This window comes from Strix uralensis, chromosome Z (assembly GCF_047716275.1).
Source record: "Strix uralensis isolate ZFMK-TIS-50842 chromosome Z, bStrUra1, whole genome shotgun sequence".
Taxonomy (NCBI): Eukaryota; Metazoa; Chordata; class Aves; order Strigiformes; family Strigidae; genus Strix; species Strix uralensis.
The window spans coordinates 96807794-96814134 of record NC_134012.1 but is presented as its reverse complement, the minus strand read 5'-3'; positions in this window follow the sequence as shown (position 1 = coordinate 96814134).

Here is a 6341-nt window from a genome sequence, read left to right as displayed (position 1 = left end):
GGAGTGTTCTACATTTTAGAGTTCAAAACGAAGAACTACAGTTTGTTTTCTCAGGCATTGCACTTTAACAATATAGTGTATTCTGCCAGAAGGAAACATTAGTTACATGGGGTTATGCTGTTACATCTGATAAAACACTGGACTCCCAAACTGCTGCATCAATGTTTTTGATTTTAATACAATGTACAAAACTTTACAGAAAGAGAAAAATGCAGACATTCTTGATTGCTGCACTTACAGATTTGATAACTTGAACTGAATAGAAGAGAGGAAATGCACTATAGAGCAAACTAAGCAACATAACGTTTCTCATGGTCTTTCTGTCTGACAATTTAAAACTTTATTAGCCCTTATTTATTAAAAGCCAACATCACTGAAGTTTTCCACAAACAACAGATCCTTAGAAATAATAATATATTAGGCAATAGTGAGCCTGAAATTTATTGGATGTTAGAGACAAAGAACGTAGGAAACCTCCCAGTCTTATGAACTTTGAAAAGGAAAGCATTCATGATCCTAATACACTTACTCACTGTCTGTGGTTCATTATCACTAAAACACAAGTACGGTATTAAAATGAATTTATAAACTTCTCAGCTTCCTCTGCTGGCTTTCTGCCTGAACTTATAGGAGTTTCTGTACATTTGAAGTGATCCCAGTAATCACAGGAGACTAAGCCAATGCTAATTTGGAAATGAAGTTCTCTTTACAAGCTCATTCATTCTTTACCCCCTACTCAGAGAAGGAATTCAGCTATAACCCAGTCACCAGCATCAGACAGAATAGTTAGGATAGTTGTCTACATAATGCATCAGAAAAGTAAGACAAAACTTTCTTTGCTTTTGCATCTTGGATGAACCTTCTTTCTTATTTGTTAGACAGATAACATATATACAGAATGCAATTCAGCATGAGAAATAACACTTGGTATTTTAATCAAATAGAAACCCACATTTTTCTTGCATTACAAAATAGCTATTGATAATGTTTAACAAATATATAACATTTATTTTCCAGAATTATTTATCAGAAAGAGAATTAGGGACAACATTAAAAAAGAAACTTAAAAAGCCATAAAAGGATGATATTACAAGTCATCATTCGTTTTAAGAACAGTTCCATTTTTTTCACCCCATAAATGAATAATCAAGAACATTGGGTCCATTTAGAGAGGTATTCTGACTGAAGTGATGGCTAAAAAGATAAAAATGATATTTGAAATTATTGTCATCATGTCTACATGAATCCTTCATAAAGATGACCAAAACACATAATTGTTAATTCAGTAGAAAGATAGGAACCCGAGCAGTATTGTTTGCAAAAGATACAATAATATAAGCATATTATGGAATATAGGAATATTATAGAACATTAAGGAGTGAGAATTTGTATCTTAATATTAATATGTTGGATTAATGGTATTAAAAGAGTTAAACATTTCATTGTAACAGCTGCATTCAGAAACATTTTGATCAAAGTTATTGCAAAATAATGTGAAGGACCTTATTTAGAGGTTTTTCCACTCCCTTTAATGAGCGTGTGATCTTGATCTCCTTTTGTTGAGGGTGAAGTCATTCACTTCACTAATAAGAGAGAAGCAACAATATACTTTATCGATATAAACCAGTAAGTTAACAAAGTTCAATGGTAAATGCAGCAGTGGTTTAACAAGATTCAATTGCAAGGTTCACTTGATTATTTACTGCACAGAGGACAGGTTCAAACAAAACTGTCAGGAAGACCCTCCCATTGAGTCATGAGGTTCAGAAAGGACCCCTTTGTTTTCTAAACTCCTTCTCAGAGAGGAGTCTATGTGTAGCTGGATCCACTCCTAGTCCCAGACTTGGCCAATAGTTTGTCTAAAGGCGCAATCAATCCTTTCTATCACTTAGCTAAGATTTCAAAGTGTAGCATGCTATTAATCACTTATCAAGAATCTGTTGCAGCAAGGACTCTCTCAGCTTCGAGGAGTAACCCTGAGAGGTGTCCCTACTCAAAGAAAGATCCTGGCATGCAGCCCACTGCCATGCAGGAGAGCTCAGAGGACCCTGGGCTGTCCATTATTTATAAAGTAAGATGATTGACTTATAGTCATATTTGCATACCACCAAGATCCCTGGCTCACCACTTCAGACAGCCTGTTGCCTATCATGTCGCCATCCATCCTCCAAATCCCAGAGTGAGCTGGATGCAGCCATCACAGCCTCCACTGGTGGTGATGGCTTAAGTTGGGAGGATGTAGCACACCATCACACCTTTAAGGGTCTCCTTTATCTAGATTCGCTTTTTATAGAAGACTCATGAGATTTACACGATCGTACTTACCCAGAGTTGTCAACATCTTGGGAGTCCTCAACACCTCATTGGGAGGTGATGTTACAGTCATGAATGAAATAGCAACTTTGATTTCCTTGGGTTTTTTCTTTCAGTGGTATTGTGAAACAATTGAATATCTAATATTAAAAGACAAAAATATCAAAGGGTAATCTAATAAAATAAACTTTTATTGGAATGCCACTAGGTTTTGTTGGAATGCTACTAATTTTTTAATGAGAGAGGCACATATCTCACTGTTTTTATGACTTCCTGTGGAGTAGCCAAGACACTACTTTTTCAGGTCAGATGTGCCCAACATTTATGCCATTGCTTGGATGACGTGGGAGAAGCAAAGTTAAAAAGTGCCTCAGTTTGCACTGTAGTTGTATCCACAAGGAAAAAGGATACTGCAGCAAAGACAATTGAGAGGTATGAAGCTGTCTGCCTTTTATTAGCTAAAAAGTTAGCGTAGAACAGTCTGCATTGTTCTAAGGATGAGGAGATCCTCTTTCTCTGAGTATAATTGGGATCACAAAGGAGAAGATGTCATTTAAACCTTCTTCTAATATAAGTGTCTGTCATGTTTTCCACTGGACAGGACAGGTGTCTACCTCTAGCCTTGTGTTGCTCCCCTGCCATGTTGCACAAGCTAGGTGAAATGACAGTGAAGAATTCAACAGAGTTTGAAGGTTTACAAGTTGATAAGGAAGGATATTTAGAAACTATGCAACAAGATGAAAAGTTTTCCTAAGTGTTCTGCCAGTGTTTGACAGGCAATGAGGATTCAGAGAGAAAAAGTAAGTTGTGTAAATATGATAACCTAATATAAAATTACATTAGACATTTCTTCTACGAACTGCCATTGAGCTTCCAGTTGGCACTCTGTATTTAGTTGTGATAAACAAAAGGCAACAGGCTGAAGAAGCAGAAAAATCCATACCCAGCAGGGGATGCCTTTGATGGGAAGTGACATTCAATAACCCAAGAAGGGACTTCCAGCCTTTAGTTCCAGAGAAGATCAAAGGAGACATAATTAAAGCATAATTTGGCTGGAGAAATTATTCTTAAAAATGGCACAGGAAAGTTATTAGTGCTTGAAATTTCTCTTAATTTTACCAATATATTGACACTAAAAAGACATGTCAGTAATAAAATAATGAAATTTGAATTTACTGGGCTTATATAGGTTCATTAAAACCAGTAGGTTCATAGAGGCTTTATTGTAGCAGCAATTTGATATGCAAGAAACTTATTACAGAAGCTGATAGCCAAGATGTGTTTCTGTAACTGAATCAGAATTCTAAGTCCCGACTTTACTTACAGGCCTAACTTACCACCACCTCCCCTCCAAAAAAATAATCCCTTTACTTGTAATTATCAGACTGGAACAAAAGATGTGAGGGTAATCTGAAAAAAAGCTCAGTAGTCTCTAGAGAGAAACAAAATTGGTAATAGGATGACCTTTAGAGGAAAATGTGGAAAGCTGTATAATTTGATTGTCAGACTTTACTGCAAGATCAGGGACTCATATTTATATGTTCAGGCAGGTGTTCATGTAATGATCTGATTTATTCATCCATGCCAATACTGAGAATTATTTGTAAAAATAAAAAACTGGCAGTGTGCAAAAGCAAAATACAGAACTAGAAACATCTGCATTGTTCAAAAATCCTTTTGAACATGCAGAGAGAAAATATTTCCATAACTCCATGCATTGGTCCTAATTTTTTAGTGATTTTATTAGTGTACCATTAGTTTATGTTCCATGTTAAAAAGCCCTACCAATAACAAAAAGTCCATTCTGGTTTGGGACCTAACACAAAAATAATAATTTTGCATCTTAAGGGCTGAGGTGAGTATGAAAGTTGTAAAGAGAAATATTTTCTCTCTTAATTAACTACATTAACATTTTTGGTTTTAACGCTCACTGAGCTATAATGTTCCTCTGCATGACAGCCAAGCAAATCATTGTAACAGCAAAGAGCAGCTATGTTTGTGTTGAATTCAAATGGAACCAAACTGTAAAATGGCTTAAATTGTGCCTGGCATTAAACTAACACATTATGGAAAATGTGTTTGGCTTAACGCCATCCTCTCTACTTGGATAGATGAACAAACACAAAAAGAGTTTCAGTAAAGGATGTTTTTGAATGCTTTTAATGTTTGTAAATAACTCGGAAAGCTATAGTCCTACATAACTGATTGGGAAAAAGGATACACAAACATGTCCCTTGTAGCTAGATAGATACTGTGTTGTCGCCATATGATTGGTCAACAATTCCACTGTAACTTTCTGAATAAGTAAACAGCCACAAACTCAGCATTGTGGCTGAAATGTTTGTTCTTTGTCGCTCTTCTCATCTAGACTGCTTGCTGACTCAACAAAGACCTCAGGAAAGTCATATAGAGGTTCTCAATGCACTGGCTCAGATACTGGCTAAGTAAGGTAGTATTATTTTCCTGCATTAGTGCAACTTCATTGAAGTGTTTGGTGTTTTGTCTAATTGTGAGTTGAACTGCATGGTATAAATATATCTTTGGAGAAAACAGTGATTTAGAGCTTCCAGCGGTTTCCTGGTCAAATCCTTGTCTTCTCTATGGAATTGATCAATAGTCCAAGTTCATTTAGTTTAGTCATACTCAAACAACTTTTCACTAGAAAGTACATCTGACTATTTCTTCATGACCCTCTATTCCCTTTAATTCATCACTCCACTAAGTGTAGTCTGATATTTTTCCCCTTGCTTTTATTTTGAGACAATAAATAAGGATGAGTATTCATTGTGTAGTACTCTTAAAGGGACTCCCACTGCAGCTTTGCCTACCTCATTGCAATAATATTTTTTTTTTTACCACAAAACTAATTGGTGTTCGAAAAATGGTTATGGGATTCTTCCACCTTCTGTACGAGAAAGTAGGTCATAGTCTTTGTTTTTCCTCTTTGTCTCACATCAGCTCTAGTAGAAGCACTCATGCAGAGAAAACATCTCCATTACCATGCTGTGAGCAAGAATAAGGCTTTACTGTTTTAAACTCTCTTGCCTTTGATGCTGTTCCCTACCTTGCTAAAATACCCAGTTCACCAAACTCAAGTCTCTTACTAAAGAATTTATATTGAAACCTGTCTCACTGAATGCTCTTTGGGTTTTTTGTTTACTTGTGTGTGTGGCTTGTTCATGGGTTTGGTTTTGGGTTTGTGTTTTTAGTTGGTTTTTGTTTGTTTGGTTTTTTTGGGGTTTTTTTAGTCTCAGGAAGAGCATCCTAGACAGAGCAAATGCAATGATACATAGGCCATAAACAAATAGGTCTTTAATGGTTTGGAAGTCATCTGATTGATTCACAAAATTCCCTATAGAAGAGTTATTGTGCTGCAAACCTAATTATATCACTTGGTGCAGTTTTTCAGTACATTCTGAAATACACTGTGTTGAAAAACCATTTAAACATTCCAAGTCCACATCTGTCTTTCTATCTGTTTTTTAGTCTTGATTCCAAAAAAGAGACAGTGGTGGTGATGGTGAAATAATATTGAAACATCATACAGCCTCAAATTATTCCATTGTCTGGACTGTAGAAAAAGTAGGAGAAACAGAAAAAGTAGGAGAAACAGAGTGCTTTGACAAGTTTCTTGTTTAGAAGTCAAAGGACAGAAATGCACAAAGAAATGACTGAAACCAACTAGTTCCAGGTTATAGGCTTTAAATGGGGAAAAAAAAAAAAAAAAACCAGTGCCAAATTTAACAGTTCAGTGGTTTTCAACATGTAAGCTACAGGTGTTTGGGAGAAATGAAAAATTTTAGATATGAAAGACAGGTAACTGGCAAGTCTGTCTCCTGGAATCTCAAATTTTCTGTACAGCATTTGCACCTCTCATGGAAAGTTTTCAAACTCTGCAATTCAAAAAAGAGTGAATATTTTGGTTGTAGCTTTTAATTTTAAACCCTTTCAATAGAATCTTAAGCTGTTTAGACCTAGTATGATAGATTCTTCTAGTGCTGAATTTCAATACAAAATAGGGGATCCTC